This window comes from Schistocerca gregaria, chromosome 1 (assembly GCF_023897955.1).
Source record: "Schistocerca gregaria isolate iqSchGreg1 chromosome 1, iqSchGreg1.2, whole genome shotgun sequence".
NCBI lineage: Eukaryota > Metazoa > Arthropoda > Insecta > Orthoptera > Acrididae > Schistocerca > Schistocerca gregaria.
Window position 1 is genome coordinate 46,543,157 of NC_064920.1, and position 6,102 is coordinate 46,549,258.

The window sequence follows — 6,102 nt, forward strand, 5'->3', positions numbered from 1 at the left end:
CGTCGTCGTCGTCGTCGCCGCCGCTTCTGCCGAAGTAGCAAATGGCCATCGTAGCAAATGCGGCGAGGGACGCCCTGCCTTCGATTCCGAATGCACAAAGTGTGTGGTCTTGTTTCCCAGTCTATATTTGGTCTGTCTCGTAAGAGGTTGAATGTAACGAATGGGTGGGAAAGAGCAAGGGGCAGCGGCTGTGCAGAACGAAAACACAATTCCTCAGAGTGTGAGCGTTTCGAGATGAGTCGTATACAAGTTATAATTGGTCGTCAGTGACCGTGTGGCCTAATGGATCTCAAGATTACAGACTCGAATCCTGTCACGCTCGTGTTTTTCCAATTCTGATAAAGAAACATACCGTTTTGATGTAACAATTGAGCAGTACGAAACCGTCTGAATGTTGCTGTTGCCAATTTTTTGCTTGGAGTTGCTCTTGAGCTTGAAACACACACAACAAGACCGGTGTTAAGTAGCGAAATGGTCGGCATGGTGGCGTCACCGCGAGTTTTGACTGGCACTTGCACATCTAAAACAACGTCGGAGAGTAACTCGTTCGGCTTTTGAGTCACATCAAGTATGTGTGTTAATTTTGACGCCACTAGCTCTGCATGTTGTCATGCAATTCCTTTACCTCTCAGAAATGATTATGAAATAAAAGTGAAGTACGTGACGAGTGTGACGTTAGGAAAGCATTAGGCAGCATGGAGAGATTCTGTATGGGACCACCCAATCCAAACGAGTACTGTGTGACGTGGTACCTAGCAGCTATTAACCGAGGCAGCCGGGTAGCTCAGTCGGTAGAGTGTGAGACTCCTAATCGCAGGGTCGTGGGTTCGAGCCCCACACTGAGACAAACGAAATTTAGTTCCGCTGCAAATGTAAATTACCGTTTTTCTGATTAACGTGATGTAATGTAAATAGCAACTTTAAACTTTGCCTACGTCTCTGCCAGTCGCAAGGAAACTGTATTTGAAGGTGAAGGTGATTTTGTAGACATGTGTGAAATACATGTTCTGAAATGCAAGTGTTGTTGTTTGGAGAGCACATCGGTTACGTGTCAGATGTGTAGCCAAGCAGTAATGGGTCGCCATAGCTGCAAATACTAGCCGGTAATATAAAGTGTTGTCAGCTGAAGTCTGATGATGCAGGCGACCGTAAGGCCGAAGTAAGCAAGAGTACCGCTAGGCCGCGCCTCTTTAGCTCAGTGGTAGAGCTCTGGTGTAGTAAACCAGGGGTGGTAAGTTCCATCCTCAGAGTAGGTAGAGGAATTTTGGAAATCAGTTGCGCGTCGTGGCCGTATAGCAAACATTGCTTTGATGACGAACAATTAGCGACAGGCGTTTTATTAAGAATTACTCTCAGATGTGATTAAGGCGAATGGCGCAGATAAAGCATTTGCCAAAGAGGTACAGCATAAGGTGGGACGAGGCAGTCTGAATTACATTTTATACATGTATTTCTCACATATCTCAGAGCCTCTCGTCGTCGTCGTCGTCGTCGTCGTCGTCGTCGTCGTCGTCGTCGTCGTCGTCGTCGTCGTCGTCGTCGTCGTCGTCGCCGCCGCCCCTTCTGCAGAAGTTGCAAATGGCCATCGTAGCAAATGCGGCGAGGGACGCCCTGCCTTCGATTCCGAATGCACAAAGTGTGTGGTCTTGTTTCCCAGTCTATATTTGGTCGTTCTCGTAAGAGGTTGAATGTAACGAATGGGTGGGAAAGAGCAAGGGGCAACGGCTGTGCAGAACGAAAACACAATTCCTCAGAGTGTGAGCGTTTCGAGATGAGTCGTATACAAGTTATAGTTGGTCGTCAGTGACTGTGTGGCCTAATGGGTCAGGCGTCGGACTTCGGATCTGAAGATTACAGACTCGAATCCTGTCACGCTCGTGTTTTTCCAATTCTGAAAAAGAAACATACCGTTTTGATGTAGCAATTGAGCAGTACGAAACCGTCTGAATGTTGCTGTTGACAATTTTTTGCTTGGAGTTGCTCTTGAGCTTGAAACACACACAACAAGACCGGTGTTAACTAGCGAAATGGTCGGCAGGGTGGCGTCACCGCGAGTTTTGACTGGCACTTGCACATCTAAAACAACGTCGGAAAGTAACTCGTTCGGCTTTTGAGTCACATCAAGTATGTGTGTTAATTTTGACGCCACTAGCTCTGCATGTTGTCATGCAATTCCATTACCTCTCTGAAATTATTATGAAATAAAAGTGAAGTACGTGACGAGTGTGACGTTAGGAAAGCATTAGGCAGCACGGAGAGATTCTGTATGGGACCACCCAACCCAAACAAGTACTGTGTGACGTGCTACCTTGCAGCTATTAACCGAGGCAGCCGGTTAGCTCAGTCGGTAGAGTGTGAGGCTCTTAATCGCAGTGTCGTGGGTTCGAGCCCCACACTGAGACACACGGAATTTTGTTCCGCTGCAGATGTAAATTACCGTTTTTCTGATTAACGTGATGTAATGTAAATAGCAACTTTAAACTTTGCCTACGTCTCTGTCAGTCGCAAGGAAACTGTATTTGAAGGTGAAGGTGATTTTGTAGACATGTGTGAAAGACATGTTCTGAAATGCAAGTGTTGTTGTTTGGAGAGCACATCGGTTACGTGTCAGATGTGTAGCCAAGCAGTAATGGGTCGCCATAGCTGCAAATATTAGCCGGTAATATGAAGTGTTGTCAGCTGAAGTCTGATGATGCAGGCGACCGTAAGGCCGAAGTAAGCAAAAGTACCGCTTGGCGCGCCTCTTTAGCTCTGTGGTAGAGCTCTGGTGCAGTCGTCGTCGTCGTCGTCGTCGTCGCCGCCGCCGCCCCTCCTGCAGAAGTAGCAAATGGCCATCGTAGCAAATGCGGCGAGGGACGCCCTGCCTTCGATTCCGAATGCACAAAGTGTGTGGTCTTGTTTCCCAGTCTATATTTGGTCGGTCTCGTAAGAGGTTGAATGTAACGAATGGGTGGGAAAGAGCAAGGGGCAGCGGCTGTGCAGAACGAAAACACAATTCCTCAGAGTGTGAGCGTTTCGAGATGAGTCGTATACAAGTTATAGTTGGTCGTCAGTGACCGTGTGGCCTAATGGATCAGGCGTCGGACTTCGGATCTGAAGATTACAGACTCGAATCCTGTCACGCTCGTGTTTTTCCAATTCTGATAAAGAAACATACCGTTTTGATGTAGCAATTGAGCAGTACGAAACCGTCTGAATGTTGCTGTTGACAATTTTTTGCTTGGAGTTGCTCTTGAGCTTGAAACACACACAACAAGACCGGTGGTAACTAGCGAAATGGTCGGCAGGATGGCGTGACCGCGAGTTTTGACTGGCACTTGCACATCTAAAACAACGTCGGAAAGTAACTCGTTCGGCTTTTGAGTCACATCAAGTATGTGTGTTAATTTTGACGCCACTAGCTCTGCATGTTGTCATGCAATTCCGTTACCTCTCAGAAATGATTATGAAATAAAAGTGAAGTACGTGACGAGTGTGACGTTAGGAAAGCATTAGGCAGCATGGAGAGATTCTGTATGGGACCACCCAACCCAAACGAGTACTGTGTGACGTGCTACCTGGCAGCTATTAACCGAGGCAGCCGGGTAGCTCAGTCAGTCTGCCGCCGGCAGTGCTGCGAGGCGGTCACGCGCCAGAGCGCTGCGGGCGAGGCGCGCACGGTGTGTTTGTGTTTACTTCGGCCGCTGTAAGTGCCGTTTTCCCTTCTAGACCACCATGGCGCACAACTATCGGAAGAAGACATTACGTTTCAACTTTTGTTCTGACTTCGCCCGACCCAAGGCCCTGGAGGTAGAACGATTTATTCGCGATGAAGTTAAGATACCACCAACGGATCTAATTGGAATCCACTTGTCGATAGTTAGCAGTACCGTCTACGTCAAAATGATCAACGATGCGGCGTGCGACAAGGTGCTTCAAGAGGCAAAACGTGGACTGCGCTTCTGCCATTCCGACGGCAACGTCGGACCCGTTACCGTCGATCACGCAGGTCTCGGCACACGGACGATAAGGATATTCGAACTGCCGTTCGAACTACCTGCAGACGTCGTCATAGAGGCGCTCCGTCCCTATGGCAACGTTCTGGAACATGTTGCCGAACGATGGGTACAATTTCAGACCTATCCCGTTTTAAACGGTGTTAGACAGGTCCGCATCGAGTTGCAGAAACACGTGCCTTCTTATCTACGTATCGGAGGCTGCCGTGCCATTATAATGTACGACGGCCAACCTCGAACCTGTTCCGGTTGCGGGAAAGAAGGTCACCTACGGTCTGAATGCATTCAACGACGTGTCGCGCAGCTCCCGTTGTCGGAAGCGTCCGTCACACCCACTATGACCGCCCTACCGGTCACTTACGCAGCGGCTCTTGCCACGTCTACAGTTTCGTCCAGTCCGTCGCCCGTTCCTTCCGATCGGCACGTCCCACCGTCCCAGTCACCTATGGACGGTGCGGACGTCCCACCTGACAACCTTGCCGCCGAACAGGCTCCCGCACAGGACGCTGAGGAGAACAGTACTTCTTCACAACACCTGTTTGACAATTTCATTGTACCCACCGACGCATTCGAACTAGGTCGACGCTCTTCCTTGCCGTCGTCCGACACTGAGGAACACATGCGCAAACAACGCTCGCCACGTAGGCGCAAACGCCGTCGCCGTTCACCCACGGGCTCTCAAAGCGTCGCCACCCGCGACGACGAAGACGACACCCAACCAACCGACATTTCCATGCAGAGGTCGGCAGACAACTTTCATGATGATCAAGACATTTCGCAGGACGGGACCTCTATGGAGGTCGCCACGCACAATGTAACGATCGGTGCGCCGGTTGAGACGCCTGTCTCCCCGCCGACAACTCTAGAATTCTCTCACCACGACGCAATTCCCATGGACATTGGACGCACCCATGGCATAGGAGCATGGGCCGACGAGATTGAGGAAGATACGCCCCCTCCTCCGGATGAGTTGCCTCCGCCGGACAAGGCTGCCTGTTAACATCAAAAGCGAGGCCGTGCACCTGATGGGACGGGACTTCCTGTCGGTGCCCTCCTTTTACTTGCCTTGGTGATGGTAGATGCGCGTCCACCACCACTGAAACAAACGTATCGGTTTGCCACTCTGAACATCAACATGATCGGCACTGTACCCAAGCTGCAACTCCTATGTGACACGCTTCGGGCCTCTGACGTCGACGTCGCCCTTCTTCAGGAAGTGCGCGTTGCCACACTACCACCTGTCTACGGCTACGACTCATACACGTCCACATGTGATCAATCAGGGCGCGGAGTGGCTTTCTACATACGCGAAGGAATCCCACTCAAGGACACGACAATCCTTCCCTGTGGAAGAGGCATGGCTGTTACCCTCTTCGACACGCGCGTCATCAATATCTACGCTCCGTCTGGCTCCACGAACCGTCGGCAGCGGTCCACTTTCTTCGGACATGACGTGGCGCCCCTGTTTTCTGGAAGCTATGATCGCCTTATCATGGGAGGCGATTTCAACTGTGTCCTCCATCCGCAGGACCAAATGCCTGATTATTCGCCATGCCCGGCGCTTCTCACCTTAATCGAAGATTTTCACCTAGTGGACGTTTGGGAGAAAATTCATGGCAATACCCCCGGTTTCACCCATTATACAGCACATTCTGCGAGCAGACTGGACCGGTTATATGTCTCTGCCCACCTTGGCAATGACGTCGCCCAAGCTGAACGGTGGCCCCTTGCATTCTCGGACCATTGCGCCGTCATTTGCTCCCTGGCTCTGCCACCTCAGTCAGTGTGGCGCAGCAGAGGTTACTGGAAGCTTAATACCTCCCTCCTTAATGATCCACACTGCCGACAATGTATTGCCACTATGTGGGCGTCTTGCGAAAGACGCCTTCCGCAGTACACATCCACGTTCCATTGGTGGCTCAAATGTGCCAAACCTGCGATCAGAAAGGCCTTCATACAATGTGGCAAGGACGCAGCAGCATGGCATCGAGACACCACAAATTTTTACTACGCCGTCCTCCGTGAGCTCGATGCACTCCCTCCATCACCTGACACCCATAGGGAACGACAACGTACCAAAGCTCGTCTCCTCTCTCTTCAACGTGCA

General features: G+C 50.7%; 1 non-coding gene across 1 annotated transcript; it reads left to right on the forward strand.

The window, feature by feature from the left end:
- Positions 1-777: 777 nt before the first annotated feature.
- Trnar-ccu (transfer RNA arginine (anticodon CCU)) lies at positions 778-847 on the forward strand. The gene has a single exon. It is a non-coding gene; the product is annotated as a tRNA-Arg (tRNA).
- Positions 848-6,102: the final 5,255 nt, after the last annotated feature.